This window comes from Dendroctonus ponderosae, unplaced genomic scaffold (assembly GCF_020466585.1).
Source record: "Dendroctonus ponderosae isolate FM_Combo_2020 unplaced genomic scaffold, Dpon_F_20191213v2 Dpon_F_20191213_1, whole genome shotgun sequence".
NCBI lineage: Eukaryota > Metazoa > Arthropoda > Insecta > Coleoptera > Curculionidae > Dendroctonus > Dendroctonus ponderosae.
The window spans coordinates 35,632,862-35,654,946 of NW_026017110.1; the positions used below are offsets into that span (position 1 = coordinate 35,632,862).

The following is a 22,085-nucleotide window of genomic DNA, read 5'->3' on the forward strand; positions in this document are numbered from 1 at the left end:
TCTTCTTTTCTGTTAAAATTGTTTTGGTGTTTAAATATTTCGATGGCCTCCCTGGTGAGTCTCGGGTAGTATCTTTCAGATTGGTGCAGAATGTTTCAATTTCAAAGGAAAAAAATAATGGTGGTGGTCTATTTTTACATGGCTAATTGATGCTTACATTCAAAATGCTTGGATTTTACGCAAAAAAACTGGACGCCAGAGAACACAACTTCAGTTGTGACGATAMATTGTACAGTGCTACCTCACCAAATACCAAGTTTTGCCGCAAGCTGTTGGACGATCGATCATCTGTTTCAAGTAGCAGTCGAGTTCACGAATTTATTCAATTTGACCGAATGGATCATTTGATAGAATATGTACCAGACTCAAAACGAAGGCGTTGTGCCGGAAATTATCATAAAGCGAGCAGTGCGGTTCGTACGCAGTGCAAAAAATGTGACGTAGGGCTTTGCAATACTTGCTTTGGTCAGTTTCACAATAAAAAATGAACAAATATTAATTATTATTATGAAAACTAATCAACAAAAATGTATAGTATCAGCATATTTACAACTAAAAGGAGTTTTACCTTTTTTTATAAAATAAAAAAATATAAAAACATTTGTCGTTCAATATTATGATGGTCAATAATACATACCCTATATACCTAGAGTACCATATATGGTACGGCCTTTTTACATGAAAATACAATATAATCAAATTTAAAAAACTATACTGAGACTTAAAAGCAATCATTTTAAAGAAAGTTATACCATGTGTTTCCAATTTAATGAAAATAAATTAATTCAGGCATTAACGGGTTAAAGCTTACATCTTATTTACTGTCATTTTAGAAAACTTGTTCCCTATTGGAAAAATATATGGTTCCGATCTGGCTGTCACTCCTTCAAATATTTAATTTATTTAAATAAATCTTTCCTAGAAATCTGAAAATCTTAAGAAACCAAACGGTTATAATGGAAAATATTCTTGCCGCTGACTGCCTATTCCGCTTAGTTAAACCGTTAAGCATTAGGTATCGCGAATAAGGCACTAAATTTAAGACAACCTTAATATTAAAATAACCTGAGGTAAATCCGGCTTTTCGGTATAACGATGCATACGTTAACCTCCACTTAACTTCCGTCTTATGGGACTCTATATAGTTGCAGCATTTCTCTAGGGTGATGCGGAAACCTATTTGTAGACTTTCAAGTTTGCTGTGTATTTGTTAATCCCTTTAATTACACATTCATATTTTTCTTGAATCAAAATATAAGTAGCAAATACCCCCTTTTTCATCTTCACCAGATGGGTGCTCATATATTAGACATATACGTTTTATACTCGTTTTTACGAGCTAACACCTAAATCTGACAAAGAATGCATTCACTGTTGTTCTGTACCGGTATTTTTTCAACAGCAAGAATTTAAAAAACACAATGTCCTGTTTTGCAAGCAGACTCATTTTAAAAAAATCCACAAAAACGTTGATTTTCTGTACATACAGTTTATTTCAGTAACGTTATACTTTGCCGAGATATGACTTCAATATCAAAAATATTGTTTTCTTGAAACGCTAATCTTACGAAAATTGCATTCAACTTTTCGAAGTATTTCAAGCTTTGGTCCATAAAAACTTAGAATTAACAAAAATTCTATTATTTACAGTCTTGCCTTCGCGGAGAAGCAACGCAAGTCTTGCAATCGTTAGAAATTTGCGAAGCTAATTACGACAAAGCAATAAATTTATTACGAGAAAGATACGAAAACAAACGCGTGTTAATACATAACCACGTTCGAAACTTATTTGAGATGCCTTCAGTACAAAGTGCACGTAAGCACAAACGAGTCAACCGCTCCACTTTTTCTAAATCAACGGTGTCGACCTGGTAACCAATTACATTGTTCGTTTTGCAAGGAAACATCGCATTACACATACAAGTGCTATAAACTACTCGCACTATCATGTAAAGATCGATATGTTGAGCTGAAGCGTTTGGGAATTTGCATTAATTGTTTAAAAACCGGCCAAAGTATCGATGATTGCACAAGCAAAACTTGCAAAGTTTGCAAACGAAAACATAACTCCATATTACACAATTATAACTTTAATTCCAACCGAAATGCGACTAATAATGGTTCCTTTACAGCAGTTAGTCGTACAAACAACATAACTAATCCCGAAAATATTCCTGAAAACATTGCTGGTTCGTCGCAGTCTATTCGCACCGTTTTAACTAGCATCAATGCGTGTGCATATGAAGCAACCGCCGATAATGTGGCAGAGCCACAGGTACAAACCGTAAACGATTCGCGACTCAATACGCAGGTTCTACTTGCAACGGCAGTAGTTTACATCCTAGATTCAAAGAACAAACCTCTGAAGTGTCGTGCCTTGCTGGATTCAGCAAGTCAATCAAACTTTTGTTCGGAATAAGTATATCGGAAATTAAATATTCCAGGTAACGCAATAAACGTACCCGTCCTCAGGATAAATAACGCGTCTTGTAACATTTCAGTCAAAGTCAAAACAAATATTAAAGCGATAAACAATTGATTTCAATCAACCGCAGAATTTTCAGTTGTAAATAAAATTACAACGAAGCTACCACAAGTTTCATTTGATCCTTGTTTATTAAAGTTACCCGAAAACGTTCAACTGGCGGACCCAAGTTTCTACAAGTCCACCGAAATTGACATTTTGATTGGAACAGAATGATTTTTCCGATCGTTGAATAACGAAAAAATGTCGCTTGGAACAAACGCACCTATTTTACAAAATACAAAATTCGGATGGGTGTTAGTAGGACCTTTAAGCTTTAACACCAAATCAACTAAAGAAAACGTGCATTGTTTTGTTAACGTGAACAAGTCTCACGAAAGATTAACCGAGACAATTGAGAAATTTTGGAAACTCGAAAATGTAGAAATCAAACAAAACAAATTAACGAATGAAGAATTAGAAAAACTCGCAAAATTGGTCCAGAAGATGGACGCTACGTAGTTCAGGTTCCTTTAAGGAACAATTGCAAAAATTTAGGAGAATCATATTCGATCGCTTTAAAATGTTTACTTGCCTTGGAAAGACGTTTACATAAAAATATCCAGTTACAAAGTCAATATGCAGAATTTTTAAGTGAATATGAATGAATGGGTCACATGTCACGTGTTATCCCTGAGTCAAATTTACCTGACGAAACTTGTGTATACCTTAGTCATCACCCCGTACTGAAAGAAAGCAGCAGCACCACGAAACTCCGTGTGGTGTTTAATGCAAGTTTAAAAACTAGCTCCGGACATAGCTTAAACGAAGTTCTTAAAGTAGGGCCTAAAGTACAAAAAGACGTTTTCGACATAGTGTTACGTATGCGCACCTATCCAATTTTGATTGTTGCAGACATAGAAAAAATGTACCGCAGGATATGGATAGACAAATCTCAACGCAAATTGCAACAAATTCTTTGGAGAGACAATGTCACAAAGGACATTATCCACTACGAATGAAATACGCTGACGTACGGTACAGCTAGCGCATCTTTTCCAGCAACCTGCGTTTTGCATGACATCGGAATTAAACATAAAGAATCGCAGCCTGAAGTTAGTAACATAATAATAAATAATTTTTAGATAGATGATTTAATCTTTGGTCATCACGATATCACAAGGGCAATCGAATTGAAAACGAAAATGAATCAAGCGTTATTAAAACACGGGCTTAACTTACGGAAATTGATTTCAAACGACGTACGAGTAATTCGCGACAAAAGCGAGATGCCAGACGCAAAATTTTATTTACGAACCGATGATGAAACAAAAACTTTAGGTACCGCATGGAATACGAAAACAGATACGATAGGTTATCACTTTGAAGGCAAAATTAGCCTGAATTTAATTAATGTTAACGAAAAGAACGATTCTTGCCACAATTGGGCAGATTTTTGACATATTAGGATTAATTAGCCCTGTCATAGTCAAGGCTAAACAAATATTACAAGAGGTTTGGAAAAGTCAATTAGAATGGGACACCCCGGTACCAGCAACAATAGCTGAACAGTGGATCCATTTCGTCGATAGATTGCCACATCTCAATTCTTTACTTATTCCTCGATGTGTATTCAACTCATATTCCGACGAAAACAATTCAGCAATTCTTTGTGGATTTTCCGACGCATCACAGCTCGCGTATGGTGCTTGTGTATATTTAGTTACAAGCAGCAACGCAAGCCAAAACAGCTCACATCTGCTATGCTCAAAATCATGGCTAGCTCCATTAAGCTCAACTAGTTTACCCCGTTTAGAGTTATGCGGCGCACTATTGTTGGCTCAGTTGATCGAAAAGGTATTAAGCGCATTGGATGTTATTGTATTGGTAACAACCCAAAAATTTTGGGTTGTTACTGGAAGAAATGAAGTTCGAAAAGTGTTAAGAAAATGCGTTTTGTGTTTCCGTGTTAAACCACTCAGTCCACAACAAATGATGGGTTCATTGCCCAAACCCCGAGTCACCCCGTCGCGGCCGTTTTCGTATTGCGGGATTGACTACGCAGGGCCGTATTTGCTAAAAGATGGCAAGACTCGTAATCGCGTTATGATCAAAGCATATATTTGTGTACTCATATGCTTCAGTACTCGTGCCGTACATGCTGAGCTCGTAACGGATTTAAGTTCTAATGCATTTTTGAATGCCTTCAAGCGATTTGTTTCACGCCGCGGATTATGTCACCACATTTTTAGTGACAATGCAACCAATTTCGTTCTCTCTATCCATGAGCCATTCAGACTTTGTAGAGTTGTACGAGAGTCTGTCAAGGACAAATACTCGAATTATTTCGCGGAACATCGAAATCAATAGCACTTTATACTCGCGCGATCTCATCGATATTCCGATCAATCGATTGACACATTATAAACAGCTTCAACAATTGGTTAAAAGATTCTGGAAGCTATGGAGCAAGGACTACCTGAATTCATTGCAGCAGAAGTGAAAATGGAAATCCTGTCAAGAAAACGTACAAATTGGTTCCATCGTTTTGCTGAAAGAAGACAACGAGCCACCCATGCATTGGCCAATGGGGCGCATAGTAGCTGTTCATATAGGAGCCGATAAACTAGTGCGTGTGGTGTCAGTGCGAACAAAGAAAGACATATTGTCTCGTGCTATTACCAAAGTGTATCCGTTGCCCATAGACAACGAGTGAAAGTGTCTCACGAAATCTTATTTACAGAAACATTTGACAATTTATTTGTACTCCGATTAATGTATTACATTGTACGCATATATTTAAGTTGTTGAAATAATGGGTCATTTCAAGGTCGGCGGCATGTTCCGTTTGAACGATTGAACCACGGTGACCGACCCCCTAGTGTGCATCACAGGCACTAGCGAAGTGTGAGCGATAAATTAAAAAGAACCAAAAAGAGTCGAAAGCTAGAGTCAAAGAAAAGAAGTCGAACATTATATATAGTCGAACACATGTTGCCGTGCCGACAACCGACCACCATTCAAAATACGTGTAAAACCTGAGTTTGAGTGATTAAATATATTGATTAAAAAAAAAGTGTTTACAGTCCACTAACCGAAAATCAAACAATCGTACAAACACTTTGTTACTCTTTGCTGACAATAACACCGACAGAAATGCTGGGACAGTTAGTATTATTAATTCATTCGAGCATCTTATAACACTAGACGCTAAGCTACACTGGAAAGCTCATAACAAAACGAAAAAGGAAGAATTAGACATCAAATTTAGAAAAATGTATTGGCTGCTTGGACGACATTCCACCCTGTCAATATATAACAAAGTACTTCTGTACAACCAAGTTCTCAAGCCAGTATGGACATATGGCATTCAGTTGTGGGTTGTGCTATTAAGAGCAATCTACAAAGAAATCAACCATTTCAAAATAAAATATTAAGGAACATTTTTATTACCCCCTGGTATTGTAGAAACAGTGACCTCCATAGAAACATGGCAATGGACACCGTTCGCTCAGACCATTAGTGAATTTGCAAAGAGTCACGAACAGCGACTTTTACAGCACGTCAATGTTGAAGCCATCCAGCCGCTTGACAATACGAGTCAGATCAGACGACTCAAGAGGATCAAACCTTTCGAACAAGTGTAATCTGTGCTAGTCCGAAGCAGAGAACAGTGCTTGTGTACACAATAATATTAGTGTAATAATTAGGTTATTAAAAAAAAGAACCCTAGTAAGTTCTAATATATGTATAAGTTTCGTAGCGGTAGTAAGTTGGATTTGAAAAATATTACTCATTGATCAGCATGATCAGATTGTCATTTCAGAAATAGCATTGAATTCAGGGTTGGCCAAAATTTGTTGGCCAAAATTAAATAAGTTGGTATTAAAATCAACTTTTTAAAAGAATTTTCAATTAATACAATTTACAAAGTGAGTGTTTATAATATAGTAGCAGCAACAATCTGCTTATAAATGAAAATTAAGTCTGAAGTCTGTCTGCTGGGCAGCGGCATTTATAGGGGGTTGTTATCTAAATGGCTATTTAATCGGGTGTCAAGGTCCAAGTTCCTTAATTCCAATAAAAAAAAATCCTGCACCTTGGCCACTGCTTTGTCACCGTTACAAATGCTAACAATATTTAATAATAGTGGGATTGCCGCTTGTGGAAGACACGCGAACAATAAATAATGGAAGCACTTTTTTTGCAACTTCGTTTTGAAACTGTAGATAATTTGCGCCCCTCCTGTCTTTCGATTGTCGTAAAATTTGTACATAAATCTGCCAGGAGGAAAGCTGAGAAACGGGAGAAAACAATGGCCATTTTAAAGCTTTATATAGTACGTAAGTTTCCAGAAATTTGCGATGACAATTGGAATTTTACCTGAAGTTTTGATTCCTACTGGGTTTTTCGTACATCTCCTGCTGGAGAACTTCAATACGAGCCGACTGTATCTGTATCCTACATTCTCTACTACCTTTAATTGGTAACACTCCTCTGTTCTGAGGACCCCAAATATTGTTGTTACTTTGGTTATATTATATTATATAAGTATTTGTTCTCGAGTGCGTCGTCTCGGGTCGATTTAATTTCTTGTGAAAAATCCGCACTACTGCAAAAACTTGATGCTATCTAGTACTGTTTCCAATATTTCTTGGGCGATAGGTCCTACAAAACCATTCTCGCAGCCTCATCCATTTGTTCCATTGCACTTTTGCTGCGGCAAAACAACACATTTTGGATTTGATGACAGCTCTCAAACAAAGTGGGCCCCAAGAGTCTATACGGAATTATTGGTGTCGAGGAGGTCCTGTGCCACTATTCGTGGGAAAAATATATTTCAAATTGAAATACTCATTGAAATGTTTGATGCGTTTAACGAAAAAAGTATTGTATGGTATTCGTGTTTAAAGTGCTATTAAGGCATCAACCTTTCACACACGTTCATTAAAATTACAGTTTTAGCACCTACATCTTTAATAAATATTACAGGTTTGTTATTGTTGCTCTTGATCATCTCGAAAACTCTCACTCCTCAGCAGGGGGAACAAACAGAAAAGTACCTACTAGGGAAGATTGATGAATAGATGAATTATGGAAAGCAGGGGAGTGCTTTGTAGGTCACCTGGTCAGATGAGGCCATTGTGGAGTTGATGAGCGGGATTGCCAAGATCGCAAAACTCTGGGAGGAGGCGAAACTTGCCTGTGTACTGGAGATCATATATCGGGAGACAACACTGCACCGAACCGGTGTTCTGTAGTGGACCGCCTCATGTGTGTTTATTCTTGACTTTGAGAGAAGGTAGTATCCCAGGGAGTCGCTTCTCGCGCACCGAAGCCAAGCCCAAGCATTTCCCATTTTTTCCATTTCCCATTTCCCAAGCGGAAAAAAGTAGTAATCTTGAATAATAGGGAACGCCAGTGAACACGCAGTCCCTGCAAGCACTATTGGCAGCTTGTGTGACCATTTAAAATTGAGAAAATTCTGACAGGCTCGCCAACCTCACTTATTTACTATTCTGGCGGAAATCATACCTACCTTTGGGTATAGAAGAGACATACACCTAAGAATCATGTACTTGTCTTTATGTAAGCTAAGAAGCGGTCGTTTATTACCTCGTTTTTAAATTATATTATATATTTATATAATATCTCGTTAATGCACGAGTAAAATGTATACAGTATTAACTGCTTAAGTATATTTATTTACAAAATTGTGAGTGTAATTTCAAATATGCAGCCTATTTCACTCAGTACTTTATAATGAATCGTAAAATGAGTACATGTTCCTTAAAAAGAAGGAAGTAAATGTAACTTTTAGGAAAACTGGAATAGCGCAATAGAATCCATTGCAAATTGTGAAAAATCAAGGCCGCTCTTAGGTTAAGCAAAAGTTGGTTCAAAAATTCAGGATTAAGAAAAGTCTGCGGAAAACATTCCAGTGGTTTTTCATATTTTGTTTGCACAAAAATACAGGAAGTTATACCCGATTTTAAATTACTTGCATGTTTATAATTTATTACATAATTACATTTAAGAATTTGGTCGTCTCGTCTTCAGTATTAACGCTTCAGTCTTTTGGTACTGTTCAGATTTCGGGAACATGTGCTTGTAGATTGAACAGTAGAGAAGTAGTACTTCAAGTCATACGCTTCATTCGTGATGTAGAGTATGACTTGAGGCATGCGCGAATATTATATCGAATTGGACCAATTGAGCCTATCAAGAAAGGTAAATTTGAATCAATTTTAGCAATGTTTTATTTCTTAAGTTTTGAAAAGCGTAATTTTAAAACTACCTTCGCAAACTGAAATCTTAGCATGCTTATTAACCAATTTCTACTTAAACCGAGAATGAAGAAAATGGGTATGGTAAATGCCACTTAATAGATGATGGTTTTCATCAAACTATATAAAACTTGGCAAACTTTTAGCAAATTTTTCAATGTTTAGTTGTACGATGCAAATAGACGACCGAAATACTTTAAAATATTACTTATATCTTATTATTGGAAACGTTATTGAAGGAACTGGACACAATCATTCAACTGAATTCGAAATTTGCCTCGTACATCGCAATTTTTGCGTTGAACTCTCGCTCACCTGCGCTTTTTGTAAACTTGCATGCGACAACAAGGCCTAATTATCTATAATTAAATACCAGGATAAAGTCAAGTGAAATAAAGAGTTGGAAAACACGACCTTTTCGCTGGAATAGCAGATTATCGCTATTTATGTTCAGTAACATTTTACAAAGCTGCATTTTCCGATCTGGGTCAACCTCATTTACTTTCAGAACCTCTAGCATTGTATAAGTGTGCCATCTTTCTAAATTATAGCTGAATGTTATTTGATGGATTCTATTTTACACTACTACACCGTAGAAAACGTGGCGTTAAGATTTTTCTGATTATTCAGAAAAGCGTGTAATACTTTATTGATATACTATATAACAAAAATAATTTTAGAAGGGTAGATAATTCCGATTTCGAAGGAAGAAATTAAATGAACTGCTCGTCTGGCGCAAAAAGTTATATTAATTCGCATAAACGTCCTTTTGTAATAAAATATGTTAATAATATTAGCAATATTTTGCCAGCCAAATTTACAGCAAATGTCAGAATTTGCCCGTTCGTGCCTAATCGATTAATTAGTTCTATATAGAAATGAGGTTCTTTCACGTCTGCCGATCACAAAGATCACTTAAAATAATTACCCGTGGCGCCAAATCTAGTACACGAATGGTGCCACTTATACAAACGTCGTCATACCAAACGAAAGTCGCCTTTGCCAAATAGCATTCGGTGGTAATTAGAAACTTTGTGAAAATTTAGCTTTGGAAAAACAACTGATATCTAATTTTATTCAGACTTAATTACTACTGGCTTAACACATTAAAAAGAACCATAAAAATTACATGGCTTACTCACCTCTGTCTTTTGTTACTTGATGTGTTTTAATCTCATTGGTATCTACTTCTAGATCTTTAACTTGTCTCATCCTTTGCTTTGGGGCCACTGAAAGTTAAAGAAAATATCATTACAGAGAAAAAATTATATTTTATATCATCATATTTTTGTTAAAAACCGTTTTGCAATCTAGCATATGGAATGGCTTATATTTGGCAATTTAATTACACAAGATTTTATTAGTTTATAAATAGAAGACATCGATTGAACGTGAGTCATTTCACAATTAATTCAACCAATACTTCTAGGTCTCTTCAAATCTTTTTCAGATCTTGCGCTCTTTTTTAAATTTTTCTACCACCATCCAATAACCGGAATAAATCATACTGTGTTATACATTGTTCAATTCGCTTTTAACAGAGCCGATTTTTTCGTTCATAAGAAATTGGTGGTTTCAAAAGAAACAAAACCTTGGAACACATTTTGATAGTCACCATCTTGTAGAGCTTGAAAAGGTGCTATGTGAAAGTATTTTTTCTAAATATCTCAAAAATTGGGGAAATTCTTGTTTTGCAAAAACGCCATGTATAAGGCCCCCGGATTGCGCAAATTTTTCCCAATTTAACCGACTTCGTATCTCTTACGGTATACTCTCTTAGGCTATACCTCAGAAACAGATTGCAATATATTTATAAAAATTTTGAAAAGTAATAAATAGGTAGGGGGACCTGTTTTAACATATTTTTTACTATTCTATTCAAGCGCCCTCTTTGAGAGGTAAAGGCAACTTTGAAATTTTAAATGGAATGATATATTTTTGATTCTGAAATTTGATTTTGATTCTACATTAAAAACTACGTATAGTGTACAAAATTTTGCATGGTTTACTTCTCTGGTTACACAATTATCGATAATTCAAGTTTTATGGAATTTCAATACAATTAAACATGTTTAAGTCAGTGGTTTTTTCAAATTGTCAAAAATTCAATTACCTTTATTCCACACCTTACAAAATGTAACAACTTTTAGAAATTTTTAAATAAAATAATTTGAAAACGGTTGATTTCACAGCTTAAAGTGTAAATGCAAATTTGTAACCTTGTAAATTGTCTATCTAATGACACATTAATATACAGGTACTTCCATTTGAAAAACAAAATTTATATTGCGTTAAAAAGTTTTAGATTGAAGTCCACATTGTTTACACCCTGTACAATGTATTGATAGTTTGTTTCAACAGAATTCTTAACGGATCCGTGGTGATTGGAAAGAGGTTTTTTTGTCTCGTTAACTGCTTTGTTTTGCTTCTACAATGAATTTTTAGATACCACGTTTTTAAGCAAAATTTTAATAAAATGGAGATAATCTGCCAATGTCGCAAGCACGAAAAAAACAATTTAGGGTGAATATGCAGCGTTTCAAGCTGCATGCCATCACCTAATGAAAAATGGGTAGTTTTATTTAAAAAAATTCGCTTTAAACTTGCCTCGCTTTTCTGAGACACTCTGTATCACATAAGATATTTTTAAAATGTGCGTACTTTGTGCGACAACAACGTATATAGAAAACTATTTTTCGAAAGTTCAACATCAACGGAAATAATGGACTCTATCGCACTAAGAAACCACCCTGTATGTTAAAATACGTCCCCGTACCTATTTGTTATTTGCCCAAAATTTTATAAATATATTTGAAACTGGTTCTGAGATATAGCATTTTAACACTTAAAAAAGCTCACCCTTTATATCTTACGCAAGCGAGGCCTATTTACTGGCCGCTAAAAGTCAAGTTGATTAGTTAACGGGTTTGTTATACTTAGCTATTTTTGTTCGTCCATGCGACATCTTGGATTTCAGTTTGCAAAATTGTCTTTTTCTTCATTAGATCCTTGTATTCCCTTCTGATCCCTTTCCTTAGTTTTCTTTTCGTTCATGGGTTTTAGTGTTTAGTTGGTAAATTCGTTTGTTTTCTTTTTTTGGAATACTATCGTTTTAGTCGTAGTATGTATAATGGATATAATTTTTTCGATAATCTGATTTATTTTCATATTTCTAAAACATCGATCAGCTCTGGTTTGGCTTTCAGAATTTTTTGAATTTGTTGTTGATTTCTTCCAAGCATATCTATGGTTAAAAGCTCGTTTTTATTACCACTCACCATCTTGTTTTAAGTTTATTTGAAAGTTGGCCCTTACCATTCTATGCTAGCTGCCTTGTCAAACTTATGCACAAGCACATGTCAAGCACTGACACGTTTTTGCAAAGTGTTCTCCTATTTGTCAGTGTAAAATCTTTTTTCCATACCTTTGGGGCTACTTTTCTAAGAATGAGTGAATACAATATAGTTCTTGTTTTTGTAAATCCTTCAATAGTCTGTCTATCATCTTGCTTCGGTGACTTAATCCAAAGCTTCTCATGTTTCATGCATGCCCTTTTTTTCGTTGTCCTAGTTTTGCGAAATCGCCTGTTATGATGACTTGTTGCGTGCTCTCGAGTTGTCTGGCTTTCATTATATCCTCTTGGGATTTAATAATTAGAAATTGATCTTGTTTTAGTTACTGCATGTTTTCTCTTTTGGTTTATTAGGATCGCGGTTCCTCAAAGAGTGGTCTCTGTTGTGCTTTGATATAGTCAGTGGCCATATTTAAGGATGGCGGTCCTTTGTCCTTGCATTCTTGTCTCGCAGAGTCATAGGATATCCCATTTAAGGTTACCGAGTTTTTGTTCTAGGTGCGTTGTGTTTGCTTCAGTCACTCATTATTCTTATTGAGGTATAAGTTGCCATTAATAAATAATGTAAAACATAGAGGAAATGAGAAAGAAGTGGCCACTAGTTGGGTGGGGGTCAATCATTTTCTAGCCACGCTAGCGAGTGGTTTTGGAAAAAGGTAGGCTGATTGGGATTTTAGGAAATTTGGTGGGACGCTATATCTCCCTTTGGAAGCAAAATATCGAGATTCGGCTCATATTGGACAGGGGCCCTTCCCTGTAGCAGATTTTTCTATACTGGAACTATCTACCAGCCACATTTCAGAAGCAGGTGGGAATTTCCAGAAACGAAACACTTTTACATGTTTAAAAAACAAATCAGTAAAAAAATATACTAGAAAACTAGCGGACCAAATTTTCTTCATTTCATGCATTTCGATTGACAAATGCAGAAGATTTTGTCAATCCTATAAACGATAAACACTTAAAGGAAATCTGCTGTGTATTGAACACACTGTAGTGGTTGTACGTTTCAACGGACCCTAGTCTTAGACCCCTAGATAATTACGTCATTACTTACAATATTAATTTAATAAGAACAACTATTAATCATTAACTACCCTAACGTACTAATTCCGTCAGCAAATGATGTGAGAATGACGTCAGTAAATTGGCGTCAGTAAAACGTCAGCAATTAACGTCATTTAACCGTACAAAATTTGGATTTATGGCATTTCCCTTTGCCTTTTCTAATAATATTACAGACTAATTAGATCCGTATTTAGTTAATTTTTATCTAAAGAAATGTTTAAAATATCCCCCATTCACGTTGATATAATAATAAAATCGAATCAAATGACCCCATGAAAGGAAGTCAACGCAAGAAATATGAGAGGATCTTGCATACTCTTCTATAGGTCCTCTGAAGGAATTAAAAGGATTTCTAGAAATAAAGCTTAGGAATTGACAAACTGATGCAGTCGTTGAAGGAGCATGATCTCTTATGAAAAATTGCCATTTTGGCTAAATAACTCAATAACTTTTCTTATTTTAGGAAGAATCTTTCACTGAGGTAAGTTGAAATCCGTTTCCCCAGTTGAATTCCCTTGTAAAACAAGTTTATCCAATTGATTTGGAGTGTCAGAGTTTTTCGTTGCATACCTGTTAACGAAAATTGCTAGAGGCCATTTGAATATATTTTTTTGAAGTATGCGCCATATAACATTCGATCAATCGCAAATAATAAATTTTACGCCGGTGAAATCTTGATGATTTCTAAGCAACGATTTAAAGGTAGAACCTCAGAAATAAGAGCTGTGGCTGTCATCCCATATAAACTTTCCAGCTTTAGCTAAAAGTTTTTTGAAAATAATTATTTCTTATGGTTAGGCATTTTGCAGACTTCCGAATAAGTAAAACTTGAGTACCAAGAAGCTCCATCAACGCTAACGATATTATTGACGTTTTTCGCGTAAAGAATTGTTTTCGATTTTTAATCCTTCTTATTTCTGCTGCTAGGTGATGGAAAATACTTGAGGAGATTCGCGATTAAAGATCTTTTTGTGAAGCATTATTGGTATTGAATATCAATCGAAGCAACAACAATTGTGCAATTTTGGGGTCCGTTTGGGGGACAACCGACTGGTCTGAGTTGAATCAACAACTGAACGATTCTCTTTAGGTCTCTCTCTCCAGCTGGATGCTCTCCCAGCTGGATGTCTTACAAATGTGTTTAGTATTCAACTAAACTTTAGATTTTCACTACAATTTGCGCATATCTGATTATAAAATCAGACCGTGGCCAGTAGCTGAAGGGTTCCCTAAATAGCGGAACATTAGGTTGATGTTCCTAGAAGCGTTGATTAAAAGAGTATATGTACTCTTTCAATCAACGCTAGAAGGATCCAACGGAATGCTGTATTTATCGTTAGAAAGAAAGCGAATGCGTCTTTCAAGGAAGGCTATTCATTATTATCTATTTTCATTGAAGCGATTTATATTTATGCAATGAGAAATTAAAACACCAAAATAAATGTAGAAACTTGATATTTGTGCATTCGCGACATTGTATTTTGAGTTAGCATGATTGCATAATAAGACCGCATCTAATTTATTTGCATTGGTAGAAATATAAAAAACATACAAAAATATGTTTCCAGTGTTAGAGAAAAATAAACGCGTTCGTGCTAACAAATTTACGAAAAAAACGTAAATATTACGCAAACGATGTGAGCGCAAAAGGCCATACGGTTTACACAAAAAGTTAAGCTTCTTGGTGTTTTATAACGATGCTAGAGATTTATTTTTGTACGTATTTATGGATATTTTATACTAAACCATGATAAACTATATACAGCTCATATCGATGGACGAATTGACATACACAATCCTTTTAAAAAATATGAGCTATTTGGAATTTATTTATTCGCGTTTCAACCCGTCATAAATATAAAAAAATGTGTTTTCCTATTTGTTAGACTCTTATTTATTTGTGATATTTACATATAATATTAATTTGAAATTCAGCGCGAAAAAACAGCGTGTAGTTGCGTCTGTAGATTTACACGAATGGAAATTTTTGTAGAAGAAATTGTCGTTTCCTATGATTTAAAATTATATTAGATGTATCACATGAAATATATGTAAATTTTGTTGCAGAATTACGCAAATGCAAGTTATTTTTGGAACTTTTTTAATGAGTGGTGAATTCTTAGTTTTTAATGAGTTAATGAGAGAGATGTTAGACAGTTAATGAGAAGACTTTCTTAGTGAACTTTGTTAATGTTATAAAGAGAATAGCTGTTTTAAAATTTACCCTGTATAACAGGTAAATTTTAAAACAGATGTTCTCTTTGTAACCTGTATAAGGTGTTTCATTTAAATTAAGCAAGTTGATACGCACTTCCGGTATAACCGGAAGTGTGGTCATCTTGAAAATATTTTAGGCGGCGTGCTCCAATTACCTCGACGGAACACTGCCCAATTTTCAAATTTCTGCTACAGTTTGCCAGATATCGATCGCGGCGGTTCCCGGTGGGACAACCTGTATAATTCGTGGTCCAATCCAGTCTTCAATAGCAATAGCTGTCGCCTGTAGATAGTCTGTTCTGTATCTTCTTTCTAAGTGATCTTTAATAGTGTGTTTAATAATAATAGATGTGCCTGCGTGGGCAGTACCATCAGCATGGTTCTCATTTGCTGCATGAGATTTTCATCAAATTTTTTTAAATCTTTAATTAGTTATATAAGTACTTAATTCACTTATAGGGGATTTGTCCTTTCTCATAAGATCTCCTTCTGAAAATTTGTCATGTTGTTGCCTATTTGCCATTGGTAGGATGCAGCACAGTTCTAAATTTTGTTGTCTTCTCTTGTCTGTCTGTGTTTTTGTCAATCTGTCTATTTTCAATTGAGCTGTATGAACAGCGAAAAAATTCTTAGTGGTCTTCAACACTTGTTGTCTCCTTCTCGCCATACAATATATATTTAATATAATTGATTAATTGAACTGATGATTGAAAAACATAATTTCTACGGATTGAATTTAATTTGACTGCATACCAAAACCAAGTGCGTTATACCCTGTATAACTGGTAAATTTTATCGTACTTTTTATCGCATATTTATTATATTAGATATAAATGTTTTATAACAATTTTCAACTGATTTTGAGTTAATAACCAATATTGATTGAACTTTGGCCACCGCGTTTTTGCATCTAATTTGAAATTTTAAATGGAATGTCGTACTTTTTATTGCATATTCGAACTATTCGCACCATTCTAAGGCTATTCGATATATATGTTCTATAATGATTTATGGTTAGGAATAAGTAAGTTCAACAATATTTAATGTATATGTAAAGACATACATGGAACGATCATAATGGTTTTGATGTATGTGCCACGAACATTCATGTTTATCAAATGAAAGTTCCAGGTATATACAGGGAACATCATTTTTCTATGTGGAAAATCTCATTAAACAGGTGAAATTAATTAAAATGGAAATTTATTGTTTTGTAGTAAATAGCAACAAATATCCTTTTGGAATTACCGGTCAAGTGTTTGCCTTTCAATACACATATATGACTGGATATGAATCATATGAACGCGCTTCCTTGAAATAATTCTGTACTAACTTGTAATTTCTGGAACAGTAGCTCTGGTAATTTTCTGAGTTGTTGTCCTCACGGGCGATGGAGTTGGGATAGCTGAAAGTAATATCAAAATTATTAAATCTAGAATGTGTTAATTGCATGAACTGCGTGTTGCTGAATGCATTAAGTAATAATTTATTTTCACCTGTATTGAATTTGGATTCAACAACGTCAACATAGAGATGTTCTGAAATATACTACATGCTAACGATTTTTTATATCTGATATAATGTATCATGATACATTGTACCGTACGTATTTCTTGTATATGAATACAACGTAATATAAATATTCCATATTTAAGTTCGTTTGACAAAGTTATTCAAAAACCGAAGTGCGAAATAACCATCAAGTTCTAAATACATACTAGTACGAATCTATACCGAATGATTGTAAAGGACTATGTGCGTGTTTGGAAGAGGAAGCAAAAGTTGTACTTTTAACCAAGATTTTGTAAAAATGTTAATTAAAATCCAATGCCTTGGATCGGGCCAATGCATTTTAAGCAGCCCTCCTCCTAAATCGACAGATTTCAGTCTTCTCAAAATCTAACAAAAAGCAGCCGATTTAGGATTCAGTAAACATGTTTTTCGATGCATTAGGATATATTTCTGTGAGATTTCACATTTCAATTTCATGCATAATTGTTCTTGTATTGGTAGTCAAATTTCTTCACTGATGACTTGCGACTAAAGTTTTAGCGTACAGGCTAGGCTATATTATAATTTAATCTTGCAGCATCTGGTCTTTCAAACATTGTTAATTCTAGGATTCAGACTATTGCATTTCCAATTGTCAGTGAATTACCTGGGTTAAGTACTGTTTTTGGAAAAATAATGTTGCATTTTCTTATGCATGATAAAATTTAAACCAAATCATAGTGGCCATTCCTGTAATAAAGTTATGTTTCCTTTAGGTTTGGTGCAGCTTTTGATATCAATTTTTTCAAAATTTTAGTTTTAATGAAAATACCACATCTACTTTTAATTAAAAGTTTATTACCTAAATTTGATACAAAATGCGTTTTAATTCGTATTTCAATTACATACCGATTATGTCAATAAATGTGTGCAAATAGGCCTAACTAATTGCAGTTTGCTTTTATTTGCAAATATTCAATCAGAAATTTTGGAACATTTTAAACATGAACCTGGTTGCGTCGAATCTTGATTTGTGGAGTCTAAAATACATTATTTGTACTACTACCTGAAACTTTTCCGCATACAAGCACAAATACCCCATAAATCTCTGAATCTGTGTTAGTTAGTCTAGTAGAAACAAAATGCATTAGGTTTCCAAAGGTCCAATTAACTGAGCTAACTGAATCAAAGAATGCTGATGACTTCAGCATTCTTTGATTCTAATAGAAATATAACTAAATAAAACTAATAGAAATAATTTGAAAAAAATTGTGCTCAAAATTAAAGAAAAATAGCAACGAATTAAAAATTATTTCAAAGTTTTGTGGATACTTTTTTCGAAGATACATTTTTTAAAGCAAACATCTAATATGCAAGAAAAATGGCTCCTTCCGGCACTTCAAATGTCCTTAGTTATTGTGTTGCAGTGTGTAAGTAAGGACTCGTTATTCGAATACTCGATAAGACCGGAAATAAGGAATGCCAAAAAGAAAGCGATTTATTCTGGCATTTTAGTATTTTGCCGAAGTCGTGACGTATTCTAAAACGACATGGTAGTAACGTGAAAACTTCAATTATTTTATTGATTTTGCATTTGGTTTTATTATGTAGTAAAATTTAATTCAATCCGTAGAAATTATGTTTTTCAGTCATTAGTAAATCCATTATATTAAATATATGTTTAAAGGCAAGGAGACAACAAGTGTTGAAGCACACTAAGAATGTAATCGCTGTTCCTACAGCTCAATTGAAAATAGGCAGATTTACAAAAACACAGACAGACAAGAGAAGACCACAAAATTTAGAACTGTTCTGCATCCTACCAATGGCAAATAGGCAACAACATGGCAAATCTGGAGATCTCATGAGAAAGAACAAAACTGTTATAAGTGCATTAAGTACTTATATAAAATATGATGAAAAGTCTCATACAGCAGATGAGAACCATGCTGATGGTACTGCCCACGCAGGCACATCTATTATTATTAAACACACTATTAAAAATCACTTAGAAAGAAGGTACAGAACAGACTATCTACAGGCGACAACTATTGCAACACCAAAACAACTTTAAAGAAGAAATTACGGCACTCAACCCAGATTGGAAGCGCGTTTTGCGCCAAACAGCGTGTGCGCCGAAGCATTTGAACCCCCACCCATCCCCACGCATGATCACACACGGCTGGGCTGCATAAATACGACAGAGAATCCAGCAGTTGAACCAGTCTTAGTCGGAAAGCACGGGAGGTCACTTCGCCCACTGCCTCATCGCCTTTGATAATGTCCACCGCAGTTCTAGACGAAACGTCAGGAAGAAATTCCCATAGACCACGGCTTCAAAGCCCGGAAAACAATCCTAAATATCATTTAACCGGCCGTGAAAGCCTTCATAGTCAACAGAAATCGTTGAATGACGAAACCTATTTTGAAACTCATAACCTCAAATTATTAATTTGTTTACAAATTACAAAAACATACATTGGAGTCTGAAACTCTAAACAAGTGCATGTGTAATCACCTTATTATGCACTCTTCTCGAGCAGCTTCTCGTATTCGGTTAATTAAATCCTGCTCAATTTATACCGGTGTTCAGTAATCCATTGGTGTATCTTACATACGTGGTAGCCATATTTATTTGGTGCCTGTGAAAGTGCCAGTTGTTGTGCAATGTTCTGAGTGCCCCTGAAAGACTCTTTTGCATTTGTTCCTTTATGTCCGGAACCCGAACATCTATTATCGTCCTCCATCTTCCTGGAAGCACTCTCCTCGCCCTTTGTTGGCGAGGGTTCTTTCAGCTTCTGCTATGTTACTGTAGCATCTCCCCTGAACTAATTGCATATCCGCAAATTCGAGAAAAGAAATTCAAAGGAAGTCACAGTTTGACAAATTATTGTTATTAATGACAATGGCTATCCATCTGTACCTATCTGCTAATGATGAAAAATATAATTGCCGCTTTGACTTTTCATCAAAAACTTCTGGGAGTCAACTTTTTTAGTATCAAAAATGAAATTCGATTTTCAACTATTAATATCTTCTAGAAATTATTGAAAAAAAATGTCAATATTTTCCTTCAATATTACCTTTTAAGTGAGTCCCTATCACCCCTTAAAAAAATGACGCCAATTTTGAATCACTCTGTATATTATAACATTTTTGAATTCTACTTCAAATTCTAAATGTATTTAGAATATTATTAAAAAATTACAGTTGCAGCCACTCTAATAATTATTCATTTTTTGGGACAACAAAATTTCTCATATTTAGTTTGAGTCGCATTTATTGTTGAAAAGGACTTAGTTTAATGGAATTTCTAAAATGTTTTGAAAACTATTAATACAAATTGTTAAAAAAATAAGTTTCAAAATACAGTTGAGAAAACCGCCCAAAATCAATTTTTCCAAAAGGAAACATCCATTTTTGATAATTTCATCTTATTCAGTATTAAAAATAAATGTAAGTTTGTGTAACGATGTCGATTCCACAAGTGTTTAGTTTTCGATATATTGCCAATTTAATGTTTTTATATGACTATCTTGCAGTATCTTCTTTTAAGTCATATCACTTTTAGGTGCTATAACGAAAGTGGCGATTTTTCATACAATCAAATGCCCAAAGAATGCTTACAGCTGTCAGTTACCTTCTGAAAAAAATTAATAACCATGCCCGAAGGCTTAAATTATACAAATAAAGACTATTTAAACTTATTTATTATGTATGGAGAATGTGATAAAGTTATATCAATAAGATAAAATGGCGAAAATAACCAAAAGTACCAAGGAAGATAGCGACTAACATTGGCACTGTTCGTACATCTTAAACAGGCATACGCCATTGATCAGTTCTAACAGGAAGTACGGTAAACTAAATACGACGTAAAATGATGCGAGACGCAATACCAGCTTGTAGTCTGAACGAGTAAATTAAATATCACTAATATCGTTTACAGAACAAAGTTCCCAGCAACCAGATAAAATAGAGTATATGGTTTTTATTGCTTATGTATTTTACTGATACAAAAACCAATAAAATCTATTGCAGTAAAACTTCTCGTAGCGTACAGTAAACTTGTAATAAAATCGTCGGTTATGTACAGATATCCGTAGTGGTAAAGTCTATCAACGTATCCGTAATAATAAAACATTTGATGACAAAATAATGCTTTTTTATTATCATCGAACATAACATATTGTAACGGAAATGGCCTGGGGTACTCACGTTTGAAATTGGGGGATCAAAATTCATGGTATTTCAGTAAATGGGAGACCCATTTGCGCGCCATTTACTGTCAAATATGACACTGACAAGCGAAAAATTTCGCACCTGGTCTGCAGATTTCGAGAACCTTCTGGGTTACCTGGAGAAAACTATATAAGCGGCGACGAGAACCAGAGGGGAGTTTAGCTGAAAATAAATATGTTCAAATAGTAGTAGAGGGGAGTCATTTTTGTGCTGATTGTGACCCAAGAATGTTGTGTCATTCAGTTGCTCATCATCTCTCGACCGATGAACAACACTCCCAAACTGCTTGTCTGTTTGTTAATTTGGAACAAAGTGAGTCATCCTCGCGTCCCAACTTCAGTGTTGAAGCTTCGCCGCTTCGTGTTTGCCACCCCACCGGAACCACGTGTTTACACAAAGTTTAATTAAAAAGTTCGAGCACGTGCCTCCTTCAGGGGCACGCGCAGGTCCCCAAGGGCACCGGAAAGCCCCTGCTCAGTCACCAGTCCATCGTTGGCGTTGCCCACTTGAAATACCGGCACTTCCTCCTACGTTATCTCCAGCAATAATGGGCGATTCTTTCAGCGACGAAAGCCGCGATCGCTCCTCATTAACATCAAACAGTTCTAGTACCTCGAGGAAAATGGGTAAGAACAAATCCCTATCCGCAAAATTCCCTACCAGAGACTCTGACCTAAAGATTCTCAGAGCCGAAAATAAAGCCATGCGGCTTCGAAACTCCAATCAGGACGACCGCATTAAGACCCAAGCCGCCCAAATTCAAGAGCTAACCCGGTTACTCGCTTTGGAGTACCAAAAACACACGACCCCTCAAACTGCCCAGCCCCCCCAGACTGCCCCCGTTCAGACAGTGTCTGAAAAGATGGAAGTTGAGGAATTCCCGGCCCTGCCGACCAAGACCGCACTCAACTTCCCAAAAACTTCCAACGCGGCCCTCCACCATTACATGGTGCAGCACGCGAAC

The 22,085-nt window shown here is 35.3% G+C and overlaps 1 long non-coding RNA gene across 1 annotated transcript in view; it reads right to left on the reverse strand.

The window, feature by feature from the left end:
* LOC125502646 overlaps window positions 1-21,129 on the reverse strand; it is a 41,120-nt gene extending 19,991 nt beyond the window's left edge. Inside the window, exons 1-3 of the long non-coding RNA XR_007280414.1 lie at window positions 21,098-21,129; window positions 16,722-16,793; window positions 9,894-9,980 (exon numbers count right to left, since the gene is read on the reverse strand). This is a non-coding gene — a long non-coding RNA (uncharacterized LOC125502646). The remainder of the gene's footprint in view (window positions 1-9,893; window positions 9,981-16,721; window positions 16,794-21,097) is intronic.
* Window positions 21,130-22,085: the final 956 nt, after the last annotated feature.